At 38.5% G+C, this 20,413-nt stretch overlaps 1 pseudogene; it reads right to left on the reverse strand.

Moving 5' to 3' along the window:
- Positions 1-2,786: 2,786 nt before the first annotated feature.
- Positions 2,787-2,884, reverse strand: LOC132297858 (small nucleolar RNA R71; annotated as a pseudogene).
- Positions 2,885-20,413: the final 17,529 nt, after the last annotated feature.

The raw sequence follows: 20,413 nt of genomic DNA on the forward strand, positions 1-20,413 counted from the left end.
CCAACACCACCCTTCGATCGATCGAACACTTTTGTCCTTATTCAAATGATTGATCCTATCCACATTTGTACCACCCACTAACCACTTTTGTCCTTTTCCCAAAAATATCTCCCAAAATATCTCGGATTTGTCTTTTCCCAAAAAGCTCAACCAGTTGGATCGATCCAGCCTAAGTTCGATGGATCTCAACCAGTTCAATCGATCCAAGTCCAAGGTTCGATCGATCGAACTTCTTCCAGTGCGAAAAAGTTAAATTTCCACCTCATTGAAATTTGTCCTTTATCCAATCATTAGGGAATGTTGTGTGCACGACCCCAGCTCATTTTAGGTGTCATTTGACCTACCTGTATAAGGATAAGGATTGCTTTTTACAAAGGGAGCCAATATCATTTTCATATCATCTCTTAGAGAGCAAGTTTAGAGGAAGAGGAGGCTAGAGACACCATTGGAGACTCTTCATCAACCAATGAGCAGATCTCTTCCATGGAGTTAGCCTTTGAGGGTTGAAGCAACATCACCATGAGTGGCTAGACATCCTCTTGGGGCTAGAGTTAGCCCCAAGCATGCTTTCTATATCTTAATCTTGTGTATTATTGAGGGATTAGTGTTGTAATTGATGTTTTGACACTTTGATATATATAGATCTTGTTTGTTCAATGATTTATGTGGTTAAATGCTTTCAATTGATCATTTGATTCTATCCATATATCTATGTATGTTAGAATAGATGTTCATGTGCTTGTCTTTATTTCTTATGTTATTGATGCATGTCTATATGTATTGATGCTATAGATTTAGAGATTGTCAAAACATAGTGCTTAATGGAATGCTCTTGTGATTTTCTTGATGGTTCATACTTATTCCTTGATAGATTGTGCCTCTCCCCTAGTTTATTTTCATGCTAGTAGTGTAGATGTAGTGTAGTTGTAGTGTAGTGTTAAATGGAAGGACAATCCATGCTTATTGTTTGATGATCCAAGCTTTTGAATACAAGAAGCATATGACTCTAACCTTGTGTTGTATTTGGATTGTGAGCTTAATGAAAGGATTAATGACTTGTTTTGATCTATTGTGCCTTTCATATGTTGTTTAGACAATATATGCTTCATTATTTAGATATATTGTGCCTTTCACATGATGTTTAGATAATATATGCTTAACTAGTCATCCTTACTTGTTGAATCAACCAAACACACACACACCAATATTGCAACACACCATTTGCCCTCATTAGTCACTTGTCAATGGTATAGAAATGCATTGCTTGGTGGTGACCTCTAAACCCCAAGATCTTTCTCTCTCTTATTTACTCTTAATTGCATTCTTTTGTTATCACTTAGTTTAATTTAGTTGCTCTCTAGTCTAATCAACCAACCAACCAATTGTTTGATCACTCGACCTACTAGCCCTAATAGAGATTCCACGACCTTGTTCAATCCTCATAATCCCTTGGGACGATCCCTACTCGCCCTAGCTATATTTATAGTGAAAGGTAGTAGTGGCTTTTATAAATGTAAAACCCTTGGCCCTCGCCTTATAATGCACACTCTCAAACTTGGTGGTAGTGCGGCCTATTGAAAACACCATCAGTTTTTGGCGCCGTTGCCGGGGATTGATTGATTTGATTTGGCAACGTCGGATTTGTGGAATCAATTAGGTTTAGTACTCTTTTGATCATATCTTTACTTTATTTTTATTTTTCTTTTTGGTTACTTATTGTGTTGTTCTTACTTAACTAGGTGCGTTGTTGGAGAGGAAGCAAGCAAAGGAGCATTCAAGCAAGCAAAGAAAGTAAAAAGCTAAAATTTAAAAAAATTGCTAAGCTAAGCTTTAAATTTAGAGTTGAAGTGCTAAAGGACCTTTGTGAGACTTTCTTTACTCAATCCCTTAGTTAAATTGTCGGCCCGTGTGGAGGCATGTTTTTATTTGTTCTTGCATCATTATTGTTAAAGCATGGGAGTATGAATTAAGTGTTTGTGGAAGAAGTCTAATTGCATTGTTGTGAAGGCATAGTGTTTGTCATTCTTCATGCTAGTTGTGTTTTGCATTGTACATGCATGGACGTCGTTCATTGAGACCCACCCTTGTCCCTCTTGATTTGCATCTTGAATTCATCGTTAGAAATCCTAGGGGAAGAGGAAGTTCAAATAGAACCAATCTATCAATGGATGACCATAATGATGATCATGTTGAGGACCTTGGTCACATAGACCAACAAGGTATCCTTCATCCTAATGTGCACAATGAGAACATACAAGTACCATTAGCCATGCCTAGGCTATTCATTCGCTAACCACCACAACAACAAGACCAAGTTCCATAGGAATGCTAAGGCCGATGTATGCTCCACAACCTCCCATCATCAATCAAGGAATTCAAAACCAAGGTGTTCATGTTGCACCTCAAGTAGCTAATCCACATCTTGCTTTAAGAGACCATTATGTGCCTAACAAGTATAATGCACCTACGTGCATCCAATTGCCTCCATTTAGAGCACATCATTATGAAATTAAGCCACAAACCATTCAAATGCTTCCTAACTATCATGGACTTGCAAGTGAAGAACCTTATAAGCATTTGGATGAGTTTCTTGAGGTATGTTCCACCGTAAAATATACGGACATGCCAGAAGAGGTTTTAAGACTCAAACTTTTTCCATTCACCTTAAAAGACAAGGCAAAGTATTGGTTTAACAATCTTAGGCCTTTTTCAATCACTTCTTGGGCAGAAATGCAACAAGAGTTCTTGAAGAAGTATTATCCGTTTTCAAAGACACATGCCATGAGGACCTCAATTTGAGAATTTTCACATGGGATGGAGAAACGTTTCATGAGGCATGGGAACGCTTCAATGAATTGCTTAGGAAATGTCCACATCATGACATGCCCAAATGGCAATTAGTTTAATATTTCTTTGAGAGCTTATCAGACAATTATAAGGGTATGGTTGATGCTTCCATGAGTGGATCATACATTGATAGGCATAAGGATAACGTGTGGCGTCTTTATGAGAGCATGAGTGAAAATTCTTTGCATAGAACACTATCATCCAATAATGGTAGAAATTCACAAGGTAGGAAGAGTGTTGGCTTACATCAAGTCGACCATTCAAATGAAATAGCCGCCGAAATGAAGTCTTTATCTCAAAGGTTTGATCAATTTTTGATTAACCAAAACTCAGTGAACCAAGTATCTTCATTCCCTAACCATTCTCATCGTGCATCAAATGAAACATGTATGACTTGTTCTAGTGTTCTTCATTCTACTTCTCATTGTCCTCACGGACAAGTGCAAAATGAACCTAATGAACAAGTCAATGCAGCTTTTGTGAACCAAGGGAACAATCCTTATGGTACTCACTATAATCCAAGTTGGAGGAATCATCCGAATTTCTCTTGGAAAAACCAAGGAGAGGGCTCAAACCCTTCCCAAGGCGGTTTTCAAGGGAAGTACATTCCACCTCCACTTCAAAACTAAGGATCCCAAGGTTATAGACCTTATCAATCACGAAGGAATCAATTTGCTAATTCTCATTTTCCCAACCAATCTTATTCCCAAGGAAATACTAGAAATCCCGCCTTTGAAGAAAAAGTTTTAAACGCTTTGGGCACTTTAGAGGCTAACACACAATTGCTTCACTCTCACTCTCAATCTATTGCGAAGCTAGAAACCTAAGTAGGGCAAATAGCAAGCACTCTCAATGTAAGAGAGAAGGGAAAGATGCCCATTAATGCCCCACCAAAGTAACAATGTGTTGTGGAAACCCATTCCTTATTGGAAGGCCACACCATTGAACATGTTAATGCGATGACTACCTTGCGGAGTAGTAGGGTTGTGGACAATCAAGTAGAAATGTCCAATGAAGAGAGTGAACCGGTGCGACCTCAAGTTGTCACCCTTCCCGTTTCACATCCCATTCCTCATTCATTGCATATACATGATCTTGTGAATGAGAAAGTTTTGAAAAATGTGTTTGAAAAATGTGTTTGAAAAAGAAGTTTTGAAAAATGATGTTGAAAACGTTTTGCTGAAAAATGACTTAGAATACAATGATTTAAAAACTTCTTGTGTTGAAGAGAGTTCAAAAGAAAATTCTAAAAAAGTGTTTGAACCAAAAGTTCCATTTCCGGATGCCTTAAAAGGTTCCATTTCAAAAGACAAGCAAAAGGCAAAAACCAATGAAATCATGGAAATGTTTAGGCAAGTAAAAGTCAATATTCCACTATTGGATGCAATCAAGCAAATTCCAGCTTATGCCAAATTCTTGAAAGACTTGTGCACCCAAAAGCAGAAGAACAAGAGCCAAGCACCAAGAAAAGTGGTTTTGACCAAGCAAGTAAGCTCAATTTTGCAACATAACACTCTTCCAAAGTTTAAGGACCCTGGTTCACCCACTACATCATGTATTATTGGTGATCATATCATTAATCGGGCGCTTCTTGACTTAGGAGCAAGTGTCAACCTTCTTCCATACTCGGTTTATGTCAAATTGGACCTAGGTGAATTGAAACCAACGTCGGTAGTTTTGTAACTTGCCGACCGATCCATTAAGAAGCCTAGGGGTATAATTGAGGATGTTTTGATTAAAATTGATAAATTCTTCTTCCCGGTTGATTTCGTTGTCATTGACAAGGAACTGGTCCCCAATCCTAAAAGCCAAATTCCCGTTATCCTTGGCCGTCCTTTTTTGGCAACTGCTAATGGCAACATCAATTGTAGGACGGAGATAATGAAGATCTCATTTGGCCACATGAAGGTGAAGTTGAATATCTTTAATCCCACACCCAATTCATTTGACGAATATGAAGGAGAGGTTAATATTGTAGATAAATGTCATGATCTTCAATGTCAAGGACATGAGCTTTTGTGTAAGACCAAAACTTCCAAAGGAACATCTTCAACCTTGCATTCTCAAAGTCTTGTTTCAAATTCTTGCTTTGAAAGGGCATGGAAGCCCAAAGGTTGTAATTGCATAGACAAAGGATCAAAACTTTCTTTTGAGCTTAATCCAACAAGTTCTTCAAAGAACCATTTGTTGGGTGGAGTTCAAAGCATTTATCACCCCAACAAGGAGGGGATGCATTATAAGATCTTTGATCCGGGCTAAAAAAGCTCAATGTCTTACTAGAAACGTTAAAGACTAGCAAAGACATTTCGTAGGGTGTCAAAACCCTATTCCTCCCTCATTTCTATCTTTCATTTCATTTCTTGCGAAGTCTAGATACTTGTTTTTGGTTCATATGCATTGAAAGGAACTTTGGTGAGGATTGCATGAGCTTTCATGTCATTATTGAGCATTTTGCATAGTTCGATCGATCTCAAACCTGAGTTCGATCGATCAAACTCCATTCTGCATCCAACACTTAGAAAAATTTTCGACCTGTAAAAACCTGCATCCAAATCACCTCTCTGTCCCATCGTTCGAACTAACTCTTAGATCGATTAAGAGACATTCGATCGATCCAACCCCAAAGTTTGATCGATCTCATGATTCAACACTTAGAGAAATTTTGAGCCTGCATAAACCTGCATATTTCACCTCTCTATCTCATCGATTGAAACATTCCAAGATCGATCTGAAGTTCTTCGATCGATCCAACTTCCAAGTTCGATCGATCTTCAAGTTCCAACACTTAGCCAATTTTCTGAGCCAAAAACCTGCATATTTTTGCTCTCTGTCTGATCGATCGAACTCTTGTTTCGATCGATCTCAGTTCTCCATTTCATTATTTTAACTTTGTTTTGACTTTTCAAATTTTAAAAATCCAAAAATATTTTCATTTTTATTTTATTTTCATTTTATTTTATTTTTCAAAAAGTTTTCAAAAATTCAAAAATATTTTAATTAGTTTTTAATTATTATTGTTTATTCAATTAAATTTATAAAAAAAAAAAAAAAAAAAAAAACAAAAACCAAAAATTTTTTATTTTATTTTATTTTCATTTTATTTTATTTTTCAAAAAGTTTTCAAAAATTCAAAAATATTTTAATTAGTTTTTAATTATTATTGTTTATTCAATTAAATTTAAAAAAAAAACCAAAAATATTTTATTCTAGTTTATTTTATTTTATTTTAATTCTAATTTTTAATTTTAGTTTTGCATTTTTCAAAAATTTCAAAAATCCAAAAATACTTTGAAGAGAGTTCATCAAAGTTCGATCGATCTTAGTTAAAGTTCGATCGATCGAACTCTGTCGGGAATGTTTTTTAAAATAGACCTGGAAGGTCTCAAGATCGATCATTTAGATCGATCCAACCCTCCAAACCCCAACCCTCTTCGTCGCCATTATGCAATCTCATCTCCCTCATCTCCGGCGAGTTCTCCGGCGAAATCTAAGCGCCAATCTCTCTTTCCCTTTTCGGATTCATCTTCACTCGTTCATATCTCCACTTCTCTCATCGATTTGGGTAAGATTCGAATCCATCCTCTGTGATTCAAGCTTCAACCTCGTGTATACATGACTTAGATGTTGCATCCATGCTTTACTTGTTGCATCCATGATATTGAGATGACGAAACCACCATTTTTTAAGCTTTGAAACACTGTGTGCACATGTATATATATATATATATATATATATATATATATATATATATATATGTTTTTATGTATTTGTGCATTCCGATTTAAATTGGGAGTTTGGGCTTTGAAAAGTGATGGAATTGATTGATGTGTTGTGTTGATGGGCCCACGAACACGTTCGTGTGGGCCCCATGCTTCCAAAGTCACAGATCTGTGACTGTTTATATTCATCGCACAGTTCGATCGATCAAACTTGTACCTCTAATCGATCTTGAGAGATCGATCGAACTCATGTCTCAGATCGATCGAAGTTATGAGATCGATCTCACTTATTTTCGATCGATCCAACTTTTATAATCGATCTCACTTCTTTTTGTGATCGATCGAACTTCACAGATCTCACACACACACTTCATTCTTCACATCTTATGTTCATGCTATCTCATAAATGCCCAATGCCTGTGATATTCCACATTGGATGCATTTCATACTTACATTATTTAGCATATTTCATATCCTGCCACTTGTATAGATTCATGTCATATCTATTTTGTCTATTTTTACTTGACATACATGTTTCTATATTGTGCTTAAATTTTCTTACTCTGGTACTAACTCCCATTGCAAGTTTTTCTTTTTCTTTTTGTAGGCCATGGTTAAGAGGAAGACCGTTGCCAACAGGCAACACGGGCCTCAGCGCCACATTAGACCATGGACAGAGGAGCCAGCAGAGCCCTCTCATGCACAAGAGGAGCCAGCACAAGCTACCCCACCTCAGTCACCATCTCCTGAGGCTGAGGATGACCATATGCCATCCACCTCTGCGACTCATCTTGCATTTACTCCATCACCATCTCCACCGCATACTGGAGCTAAGCATTCACCAGTACCAGCTCAGGAGCGTGACAGGCCCGTGCCTAGATATGCGCATATGGCATGAGTCAGTGTTCGACAAGGCCTTTTTCTCTGGATCGGTGCTGACCCGATCAGCTTACCATGACATCATTCAGAGGGGCCTGACAACTATTCTTGCCCTAGTCACAGAGCCAGTCTACCCATGGCTGGTACGGTTGTTCTACCAGAACCTTCGACCATCCCTGCCTACCACAGCAGAGCTGGTCACTTCTGTAGATGGCCATCAGATCACCATCACAGTGGACTCGCTAGCCCGCTCTTGCCACTGCCCACACCGCTGTCCTCCAGAGCTTCAGGAGACATATCAGAGGCTATACAGGCCTTCTTATGCCGACATGGCAGTTTTTCTTACAGGTCACCATGCCGTTGGGAAGACTTTCGCCACCCGGACATTCCTTCCAGATAACCTGTGGTTTACTGATTTCGTGCTCTTTCGAAACATCTATATGGCAGGGCACAAGATTCAGAGGAGGGGTGATTATTTGACAGCCCTCTACACCTTCTACACCGGGCACTGGGTGTCCATTCTCGGGCTCATCTGGAGCGTGATGAGGAAGCTATATGACGAGTACATCAGCAAGGAGACGCCCGGACGGGCTAAGTCTCTTCCATTCAGCCACTTCATCACCCAAATTCTTATAGACCAGCGCTCCCCTATTCATCCTCGGGAGCACCCCGAGAGAGGTTCCTGTCACTTTCTGAAGAAGGACTGGACCAAGAGCTACAACGCCATTATTACTAGACTGCAAGACCACGCGGTAATGGCTGCAGAGGAGCTAGAGGCTGAGGAGGAGGTCGAGGCAGTAGCTCAGGCAGCCGTAGCAGATTCCGCAGCGGACGACGCACCAGTCGATCCAACTGTCGAGCATATAGATATTGACTTAGAGCGCCTTGCAGATGCACAAAGCAGTACTCTCCAGCTGGGTCGCCCATTCACGAGCAGGAGCAGACTCAGGAGTTTTCTTCTGATTCATCTATACCTAAGGCTCCAGATCTGACCCCCGGCTTTGGAGTACGCCTGCAGACTCTTGAGGATGTTGTTGCTACCATACGAGCTGATCTTACAGCCCATAGAGCTGATTTTGCTGCCTTACGCACGAATGTCGCGACTATGTTCCGAGATCTATCCAGAGATATCCGCGGAACCCGACCTGCCCGTCCTACCTCATCCTCCTGAGTTCCCAGTTCCTTCTATCTCATTATCCCTCTCTCCTATTGATACTTTACTTTTGTCACTGTACATTATTATTTTTGTAGCCGGTCTGTTGGCTTAGATCTTTTGATGTATTAGTACTTTATTTTATATATATATCTGTTTTTATTGTGGATGTCATATATTATATTCTCATATCTGTATGTTTGACTCCATCAGGTGCATCACAGTGACTTCAGTGAGAGAGTACTACCCAATTTTCAGGACCACCCTTATACCTCTCTCATTTATTTATCTGTTTATCCCATTTACACTTGCATGTCTACTGTGCACTAATTATCCCATTTTGTTATCTGATGAGTTTATCCAAGTGCCAATTTTCAGGACCTCAGTTCATCCCAAGTTTGGGGGGGCCATGCCACCCACTTTGGATACTTCAGTCCCGATCATTCTATGCCTTAGTTGCACTGGTATACTCTTTCCTTTGTTCTCTTTGCACATTGAGGACATTGTGCCATTTAAGTTTGGGGGGAATGGTGTTTTGCAGTGTTAGTTTTAAATTTAAAATTTTGAGCATGACTTGTGTATTTGAGGGATATTTCTATGATTGGTCCATATCTAGCTATGATTTTGATCTTTTAAGGACTATATTACTTAAAATTTAAAAATTACTTGACTTAAGAGTCCAATACTCCTTGTATGCCTTGTGGAAGCCATTTAGGAGTAAATTTTTCGAAAGATTGATATCTTGCTTGCACTTGTGGTCCACATCATCTTGATTTTGTGATTACTTTGGGATTCATTTTAAGATTCTACACTAGCACCGGCGCACACTAGCATTCATTTGTGGGGTACATGCTTTGTTGATTATTGAATTGGTTATATCCCAATTGGGCTAGTAGTGCATTGAAAGCTTTCATTCTTGATAAAGGTGGATAACAACCCCTTTTCACTAAGTAGCCGGGATTCTAGCCTCATCAAGCACTAAACTTCTCGCGCTGAAAGGTAAGTTGCAAAAAGCAATAAAAAAAGTGAGGACTTCTCCCAAAAAGGTGAGAAGTGGGAAATGATTAGATAGAGGTTGTCTTGATTTGTAGCCTAGTTGATTTGAGCTTGTAAGTCCGTAGGAGTATTTGAATGCCTAATGCCCTAAAGTCGTCTGGTTTGGGAGTCATTGACCTAACGCTCGACCTCATGAATCACTAGAAAGCTTTTAATAGGTCAACACATTGCACCATACTTCCATCTTTAATCCTTTAAAAAAAAAATAATAAACAAATAAATTAAAAAAAAAAAAAAAATTTGAGTGAAAAGAATAAGCGCACCTAGAATAATAAAGTTTTAATAAAAGATTCACTTTTTGTCTTGATGATCGGTACTAGATTTGTGTACTAGTTTGAGGGTAAGGATGTGATCATTTCTCTAGTTGGCTAAAATAGCAGCATATTTGATGCCGGTCCACTCAAAAGAATTCTAGAGTTGTTTTGATTTGCATGATCATTTTCTTGATATGTGGAGGACCATACTTGCTTGCTTGATGTTGAAATTTTGGGAGATTGCTCGAAAATGTTTGAAACATTACATACTTGAGGTAGTTTTCTCCCAATGCTTGTTTGCAATATTGGTGCCTCTTTTGAAAAAATGAGCTTAATGTTTGTGGGCACCATTTTTGGAAACCCTCACGAGACTTCACTCGTCCATTAGGGGTAACTTAGGGGTTTAAAAGGCTTGTTGCATATACTAAGTGCAATTGTGTTCCCTACGAAAGTGGCGTTATCCATTTATTGTTTTCTAGACTCGTACTTGTATAGTTGTTTATTTCATTCATTTCCTTTTTATTTCATTGCTAGGGACTAACAATATTTAAGTTTAGGGATGTGATGAGCACTGAAAAGTGCGTATTTAAACCCCTTAAGCATTCTAACACCTTTATCTATCTTATTTTAACGTTTTAGATTGATTTCGTATTATTTCCATTTTCAGGCACTTATCCCGAAAATAAAGCTAACTCAGCCAAATAAGAGCTTAATTGAAGCAATTCTGGGATTAAACAAAGAAATGAGCAAAGTGGAGAAAGAAAGAAGCAAATGAAGCCAAAGATGGGAAGCAGCAAAGTTCAATCGATCCAACTTCAAGGTTCGATCGATCGAACACTGATCGATCTCAGCACTTCAAGATAGATCCAAGCCTTGGCCTAAAAGCAAAAAGTCCAAAGTTCGATCGATCCAACACCACCCTTCGATCGAACGAACACTTTTATCCTTATTCAAATGATTGATCATATCCACAGCTGTACCACCCACTAACCACTTTTGTCCTTTTTCCCAAAAATATCTCCCAAAATATCTTGGATTTGTCTTTTTCCAAAAAGCTCAACCAGTTGGATCGATCCAGCCTAAGTTCGATGGATCTCAGCCAATTCGATCGATCCAAGTCCAAGGTTCGATCAATCGAACTTCCTCCAGTGCGAAAAAGTTAAATTTCTACCTCATTGAAAGTTGTCCTTTATCCAATCATTAGGGAATGTTGTGTGCACAATCCCAGCTCATTTTAGGTGTCATTTGACCTACCTATATAAGGATAAGGATTGCTTTTTACAAAGGGAGCCAATATCAATTTCATATCATCTCTTGGAGAACAAGTTTAGAGGAGGAGGAAGCTAGAGACACCATTGGAGACTCTTCATCAACCAAGGAGCAGATCTCTTCCATGGAGTTAGCCCTTGAGGGTTGAAGCAACATCACCATGAGTGGCTAGACATCCTCTTGGGGCTAGAGTTAGCCCCAAGCATGCTTTCTATATCTTAATCTTGTGTATTATTGAGGGATTAATGTTGTAATTGATGTTTTGACACTTTGATATATATAGATCTTGTTTATTCATTGATTTATGTGGTTTAATGCTTCTAATTGATCATTTCATTCTATCCATATGTCTATGTATGCTAAAATAGATGTTCATGTGTTTGTCTCTATTTCTTGTGTTATTGATGCATGTCTATGTGTATTGATGTTATAGATTTAGAGATTGTCAAAACATAGTGCTTAATGGAATGCTCTTGTGATTTTCTTGATGGTTCATACTTATTCCTTGATAGATTGTGCCTCTCTCCTAGTTTATTTTCATGTTAGTAGTGTAGTGTTAAATGGGAGGACAATCCATGCTTGTTCTTTGATGATCCAAGCTTTTGAATACAAGAAGCATATGTCTCTAACCTTGTGTTGTATTTGGATTGTGAGCTTAATGAAAGGATTAACCTTGTGTCACATGTTGTTTAGACATTATATACTTCATTGTTTAGATATATTATGCCTTTCACATGATGTTTAGACAATACATACTTAACTAGGCATCCTTGCTTGTTGAATCAACCAAACACACACACACCAATATTGCAACACACCATTTGCCCTCATTAGTCACTTGTCAATGGTATAGAAATGCATTACTTGGTGGTGATCTCTAAACCCCAAGATCTCTCTCTCTCTTATTTACTTTTAATTGCATTCTTTTGTTATCACTTAGTTTAATTTAGTTGCTCTCTAGTCTAATCAACCAACCAACCAATTGTTTGATCACTCGACCTACTAGCCCTAATAGCGATTCCACAACCTTGTTCGATCCTCACAATCCCTTGGGATGATCCCTACTCGCCCTAGCTATATTTATATTAAAAGGTAGTAGTGGCTTTTATAAACGTAAAACTCTTGGCCCACGCCTTATAATGCACACTCTCAAACTTGGTGGTAGTGCGGCCTATTGAAAACACCATCAGCATGTACCCCCACAAATGAATGCTAGTGTGCACCAGTGCTAGTGTAGAATCCTAGAATGAATCTCAAAACAATCACAAAATCAAGATGATGTGGACCACAAGTGCAAGCAAGATATCAATCTTTCAAAAAATTTACTCCTAAATGGCTTCCACAAGGCATACAAGGAGTATTGGACTCTCAAGTCAAGCAATTTTTAAATTTTAAGCAATTTAGTCCTCAAAAGATCAAAATCATAGCTAGATATGGACCAATCATAGAAAATCTCTCAAGTACACAAGTCATGCTCAAAATTTTGAATTTAAAAGTAAACACTGTAACATACACCGTTATCCCCAAGCTTAAATGGCACAATGTCCTCAATGTACAAAGAGAACAAAAGAAAAGAGTATACCGGTGCAATTAAGGCAAAGAATGATTGGGACTGAAGTATCCAAATTGGGTGGCATGGCCCCCCCAAACTTGGGATTAACTGTGGTCCTGAAATTTGGCACTCGGATAAACTCATCAGATAACAAAAAGGGATAATCTGTGCACAGTGGACATGCAAGTGTAAATGAAATAAAACAGTGAGAGAGGTATAATGGTGGTCCTGAAAATCGGGTAGCACTCTCTCACTGAAGTCACTGTGATGTACCTGATGGAGTCAATCATACAGAGATAAGAATATAACACATGATATCCATAACAAAAGCATATATAAATAAAATAGAGTACTGGATACATCAAAAGATCAAAGCCGGCAGACCGGCTGTAAATATAATAATGTAGCAGATTAGCAACATAGAGATAGAGTATAAAAAGATAGAGAAACAGGGAGTCTCAGGCAGAGGATGTAGGACTAGTAGGGCGATCTCTGCGGATTTCCCTGGATAAGTCAGTAAGTGCAGCCATGATCTCTGCACGGAAGGAAGCAATGTCAGCTCTAATGGCGAGCAGGGTATCCTCCAAAACTTGCATTTGTGCTTCAAGGCTAGCTATTTGATTAAGAGCCTCAAATGCAGGTCAAGCAGAAGAATGGGCAGTCTGAGCTTGGGAGGACTCTACAGGCTCCTGTGTCCGAACATACTTTTGTTTAGTCATGTCCTACAAAAAGGAAGGTGAAACTTGTAATGGGAATTGGTGCTAAAATTAAGAATTGAAAGCACAAAATAGAAACATGCAGGTCAAATAAGATAGACAAAATATATAGATGACATGAATCTATGCAAGTGGCAAGATATGAAACATGCTAAACAATATAAGTATGAAATGTATCCAATGTGGAATGTCACAGGCATTGGGCATATATGAGATAGCATGAACATAATGCATGATGAATGAAGTGTGTGTATGAGATCTGTGAAGTTCGATCGATCACAAAAAGGTTTGAGATCGATCTCAAAAATTTGATCGATCTGAGATATGAGTTCGATCGAATTCTCAAGATCGATCTGAGATTGAAGTTCGATCGATCGAACTGTGCGAAGGTGAAAACTCAAAGGTCACAGATCTGTGACTTTGGAAGCTCGGGGGCCACACGAACAAGGTCGTGGGCCCCTCAACACAACAATCCAATCAATTCTACTCACTTAGCATGGCCCATACTCCCAAAAATTAATTCAAAAATCAAAAATATAAAAACATATATATACACATATATACAAACATGCTTCAAGCTCATCAATGGTGGATTACATCATCAATATATCCTAGATCTAGCATGTAGGCAACATGTATTGTCAAATTGAAGCTTGAAATGACAAAGTGTGGCTCGGATCTTACCTCTAGTCGCAAGAGAAGATGAGAGGAAGATGGTGATGCAAATCCGAGAGGAGAGAGAAAAAAATTGAAGTGTGGATCTCGCCGGAGAGTCGCCGGAGAAGATGATGAAGATGGATGAGTGCAGTGGTGACGGGAATAAAGGACAAGGGTTTGGAGGATTGGATCAATCTAATGAATCGATCGTTAAACCCTCCAGATCTATTTTTAAAAACATTTTCTGAATAGTTCGATCGATCGAACTGAGACTTCAGATCGATCGAACTTTGATGATCTCTCCTCAAAGTATTTTTGGGATTTTTTTTGAAATTTTTGAAAAGTTAAAACTAAAATAAAAAATTAAAATTGAAAAATAGAAAATATTTTTGGAGTTTTTGAAAAATAAAATAAAAATAAATAAATAAAAATATTTTTGGCTTTTTGAAAATTAAAAAGTCAAATAAAGTCAAACAAGGGTCAAAATAGAGATTTGAAGAACTGAGATCGATCTGAACAAAATGTTCGATCGATTAGACAAAGGGCAAAAATATGCAGGTTTTTGGTTCAAAATTTTGGCTAAGTGTTGGAACTTGAAGATCGATCGAATTTTGAAGTTGGATCGATCGAAGAACTTCAGATCGATCTTGGAATGTTTTCGATCGATGAGACAGAGAGGTGAAATATGCAGGTTGATGCAGACTCAAAATTTTTCTAAGTGTTGGATCATGAGATCGATCAAACTTTGAAGTTGGATCGATCGAAGGTCTCCTGATCGATCTAAGAATAAGTTCGAACGATGGGACAGAAAGGTGATTTGGATGTAGGTGGATGCAAGTGGAAAATTTTTCTAAGTGTTGGATGCAAGTGGAAAATTTTTCTAAGTGTTGGATGCAGGTGGAAGTTCGATCGATCGAACTCTCATTTGAGATCGATCGAACTTATGCAAAATGCTCAATCATAACATAAAATTGCATGCAATCCCAATCACAGTACCTATCAATGCATATGAACCAAAAACAAGTATCTAGACTTCGCAAGAAATGAATTTTAAGATAGAAATGAGGGAGGAATAGGGTTTTAACACCCTACAAAATGTCGTTGCTAGTTTTTAATGTCTCTAGCAAGACATTGGGCTCTTTTAGCCCAGATCAAAGATCTTATAATGCATCCCCTCCTTATTGGGGTGATAGATGCTTTGAACCCCACCCAACAAATGGTTCTTTGAAGAACTTGTTGGATTAAGCTCAAATGAAACTTTTGATCCCTTGTCAATGCAATCTTCTATGTGCTCATACACCGGGTCAACTAGATGTGCAGCTTCCAAATGTCTTTGAAAGACTTAACCCTCGATGTAAGGTTTCAACCTCTGTCCATTAACCTTAAAAATGTTCTCCTTCTTCATATTTCCGCCCCATGAGGTGCAACAGAGATGATTTCATAAGGACCCTCCCATTTGGTTCTTAATTTCCCAAGAAAGAGTTTCAGTCTAGAGTTGAAAAGCCAGGCTTTTTGACCAGGTTCCAAAGACTTTTTCACAATATGCTTATTATGAAAGGCTTTGGTTCTTTCTTTATAGAGTTTGGCATTATCATAAGTATTGTGTCTCAATTCTTCTAACTCACTCAATTGAAGTAGCCTATTCTCTCCGGCTTTAACAAGGTCAAAATTGAGCTTTTTAACCGCCTACAAGGCTTTATGCTCTAACTCAACCGAAAGATGGCAAGGCTTTTCATAAACAAACCTATAAGGAGACATGCCAATGGGAGTCTTGTATGCCGTCCGATAAGCCCACAATGCATCATTTAGCTTCCTTGACCAATCCTTCCGAGTGGTGTTAACCGTTTTCTCAAGAATATGCTTAATTTCCCGGTTAGACACTTCAACTTGCCCACTTGTTTGAGGATGGTAGGGAGTGGCTACCTTATGAGTGACGGAGTACTTAAGAAATAAGTGCCTCAAGAATTGGTTGCAAAAATGTTTTCCTCCATCACTTATTATAGCCCTTGGCATACCAAAAAGAGCAAAGATATTGGATTTAATGAATTGAATGACTACGGAGTGGTCATTTGTTTTGGTAGCACATGCTTCCACCTACTTAGAAACATAATCAACGGCAAGAAGAATATATTGAAAACCATAGGACATAGGAAATGGACCCATAAAATCAATGCCCCATATATCAAAGATCTAAACAACAAGTATATTGGTCAAGGGCATCATATCTCTTCTAGACATTGTCCCCATCTTTTGACATGTCTCACATGATTTGCAAAAATTGTAGGCATCTCGATGAATAGTGGGCCAAAAAAGCCCACTTTGAAGAACCTTCAAGGCGGTCTTCTTTGCACTAAAATGCCCACCACATGCAAGAGTGTGACAAAACACTAGGACGCTTGGAATTTCACTCTCTGGAATGCATCTTCTCACAATTTGATCCGGACAATATCGGTATAAGACAAAGTCTTCCCAATAGTAATTCCGGATGTTGGCAAAGAAACGATTATTTTCGTTCTTCGACCAAGAAGTTGGTAGCTTGCCTACTGCCAAATAATTCACAATGTCGGCAAACCAAGGCATTTTTCCATTAGAAATTTGAAAGAGTTGTTCATCTGGAAAAGAGTCACAGATTCGTAGACTAGGGAAAGGCTCTATCAATAACCTAGAAAGATGATCGGCAATCACATTTTCGGTGCCTTTCTTGTCCTTGATCTCAAAATCAAATTCCTGAAGAAGCAAAATCCATCTAATTAGCCTAGGTTTTGTTTCCCTTTTTGTCAATAAATGTCTCAAGGCGGCATGATCAGAATAAACAATAACCTTAGACCCTAAGAGATAGGAACGAAATTTGTCAAGAGCATACACTACGGCAAATAATTCTTTCTCGGTAGTGGAGTTATTCAATTGAGCTCCCGAGAAAGTTTTACTTGCATAGTAGATGGCACAAGGAAACTTACCCACTCTTTGTCCCAAAACTACCCCCATGGCATAATCAGAAACATCACATATGATTTCAAATGGCAATGACCAATTGGGAGGTTGCATGATAGGAGCAGATGATAATAATTCACGCAATTTATGAAAAGCGTCTAGGCATGCTTGGTCAAAGACAAAAGGAGTTTTCTTGGCAAGAAGGTTGCACAAGGGTCAAGCAATTTTGCTAAAGTCTTTGATAAAACAGCGGTAAAAGCCAGCATGACCTAGAAAGGAGCGAACCTCTCTCACCGTTGAAGGTGGAGGTAATTCAGAAATAAGCTCGACCTTCGCTTTATCTACCTCTATTCCTCTCCTTGAGATAACGTGACCCAAAACAATAATCTCTTGAACCATGAAATGGCTCTTTTCCCAGCTAAGTACAAGGTTGGTTTCACGACATCTCTTAAGCACTAGATCTAAATTTTTGAGGCATACATTAAATGAAGACCCAAAAACAGAAAAATCATCCATGAAAACCTCTAGATACTCTTCCACCATATCCGAGAAAATTGACATCATACACCTTTGGAATGTGGTGGGTGCATTGCACAAGCCAAAAGGCATCCGTCTATAAGCAGATGTGTCGAATGGATATATAAAGGTGGTTTTCTCTTGGTCTAATGGGTTAAGGGCTACTTGATTGTACCCTGAATAGCCATCAAGGAAGTAATAATATTGTTGCCCGGCCAATCTCTCTAGAATTTAATCAATGAATGGCAAGGGAAAGTGATCCTTTCTAGTGGCGGCATTCATTTTGCGGTAATCAATGCATACACGCCATGAATTGGCGGTACGCTTAGAGATTTCCTCACCCTTTGCATTTTCCACCACCGTAATCCCTGATTTTTTGGGAACTACTTGAGTTGGACTCACCCATTTGTTATCGGAGATTTGGTAAATAATCCCGGCATCTAAGAGTTTGACAGCTTCCTTCTTAACTACCTTCTTCATGTTTGGATGAAGTCACCTTTGGGCATCCCTAAAGGGTTTTGCATCATCTTCCATAAGTATGCGATGCATACAAATAGAATGGTCAATTCCCTTAAGATCTGTCACGCTCCATCCTATGGCTTCCTTATTTTCTTTAAGCACACTTAAGAGAGCATCTTCTTGGTCTTTTTCAAGACTTGAAGAAATGATAACCGAAATAGTCTTTTTTGGTCCTAAGAATGCATACTTGAGATTGGAAGGTAGAGTTTTAAGCTCAAGAATTGGTAGAGAGACTAAAGATGAGACCGGTGGAGTGCTAGAGAGTGGAGGAAGAGGTTCTATTGGAGTTTTCCAAGATGGAAAATCTAAGCTTGCAACAGATTCCATGAGATTGCTTACTTCATTCATTGATTTTTCATCATCAAGTCCATAACTTCCATACATTTCAAGAAGACAAGAAGCAAAAGGATCATCAGATAAAAGAGATGAAAGACTATCCTCAATTGGTTGTTTCATTACCATCGTTGGAATCGATTCCTCAACAACCTCATCTAACACATCAACAAGGCAACACTCATCTTCATCTATGGGATGTCGACTTGCATGGAAAACACTAAGTTTGATCATCATGTTGCCAAAAGAAAGGTCCATAATCCCGGATCTACAATTAATTGTTGCATTTACGGTGGCAATGAATGGTTTTCCCAAGATGATTGGGATGTGGTTGTAAGGATTAGCATTCGGTTCGGTATCAAGAACTACAAAATCAACCGGAAAGTAGAATATATCCACTTTAACAAGGATGTCCTCAACCATGCCCCTAGGTGTTTTGACGGATCTATCGGCCATTTGAAGCACCACCGAGGTTGGCTTCAATTCATTCAACCCTAATTGGACATATACGGAGTAAGGAATCAAATTAACACTTGCACCTAAATCAAGAAGAGCTCTACGAATTTCACGGGTCCCGATTACACAAGAAATAGTCGGAGCACCGGGATCTTTGATCTTAAGTGGAGTGTTTTGTTGAAGAATGGAGCTCACTTGCTCCGTGAGAAACACTTTTTTAGGGCTTGGTCCCTTGCTCTTCCTCTTTTGTGTGCAAAGATCTTTCAAGAATTTTGCATAAGGTGGAATTTGCTTAATGGCATCCAAAAGAGGAAGATTGATGTTGACTTGCTTAAAAACTTCCATCATGTCATGTGTTTTCCCTTCTTGCCTCCCATAAGGTGAAGTTTCTTTTAAAGCATAAGGGAATGGAGCTTTTGGCTCATAGGACTTTGTAATTTGAGAGGATGATGGAGAAGATTGAGAATTTTGGTTAGAAACATTTTCATTCAAAGGAGTAGGAGTGGAATTGGGAATTGGATGGATGACAACTTTAGGTTGCACTGATTCACTATCTTCCTTTGGTAGTTCAACCTTATTATCCACTTGCTTACCACTTCTCAAGGTGGTGATGGCTTGCGCTTGAGCTTGGGAAGAACACCCCAATGTAGGGTTTGCTTCCACACAAAATTGGGTTTTTGGATTCATCTCGGGTTGACTAGGCAATTTTCCAATTTCTCTTACATTCAATGCATTAGCTATGGTCCCAATTTGGGATTCAAGCTTTGATATGGATCGAGAGTGGGAATGCAACAAGTTGGTATCCTTCTCTAAGCTACCTAAGGCCATCAAAACCTTATCTTCAAATGTAGAATTATTAGAAAGTGCTTGAGGATAATGAAAGCCAACTTGGGAATCATACATTTGAGGATGTGAGAGGTCATTTATTCTTTGATGATGGAAAGAAGAAGAAGAAACAAACCCTTGAGAACTTCCATTTCTTTTATGAGGTGGAATGTATTTTCTTTGAAAATTTTTAGCTTGATAAGGGCTTGAGCTTTCATTCCACAATGGAACATATGCATTTGAATAGGGGAGAGCAAATGTAGCGTTAACTTGTTCAAAGTGTTCATTAACAACATGTCCATGGGGACAATCGAAAGCAGTATGCAAAACACCTGAACATGTCATGCAAGGCTCACAAAGATAAGTTGTATGATGAAAAGGAGATACATTGATAGCCGGTTTTTTATTCAACAAGAATTGATCAAGTTTTTGAGAAAGAGTTTTAACCTCGGCTATAATTTCCCTTGAACTTTCAATTTGACACACTGTTACACTTTTCTCCTTTTTATTAAAACCATGATCAAGCCGAGAAGTGTAATATTTGTGCAAAGAGTTTTCACTCATTTTTTCAAAAAGGTGCCAAATGTCATCTTCATGTTTTCCAAAATATAAACCTCCACATGAGGTATCAACTATGTCATTTTGCATGTCGGATAGGCCTTCATAGAAGTATTGGACAACTTGCCATTTTGGAATACCATGATGTGGACACTTTCTTAGCAAGTCATTCA

This window comes from Cornus florida, unplaced genomic scaffold (genome assembly GCF_030987335.1).
Source record: "Cornus florida cultivar Cherokee Brave unplaced genomic scaffold, ASM3098733v1 CherokeeBrave_3.0.0_Hap2_Chr02, whole genome shotgun sequence".
Lineage (NCBI taxonomy): Eukaryota > Viridiplantae > Streptophyta > Magnoliopsida > Cornales > Cornaceae > Cornus > Cornus florida.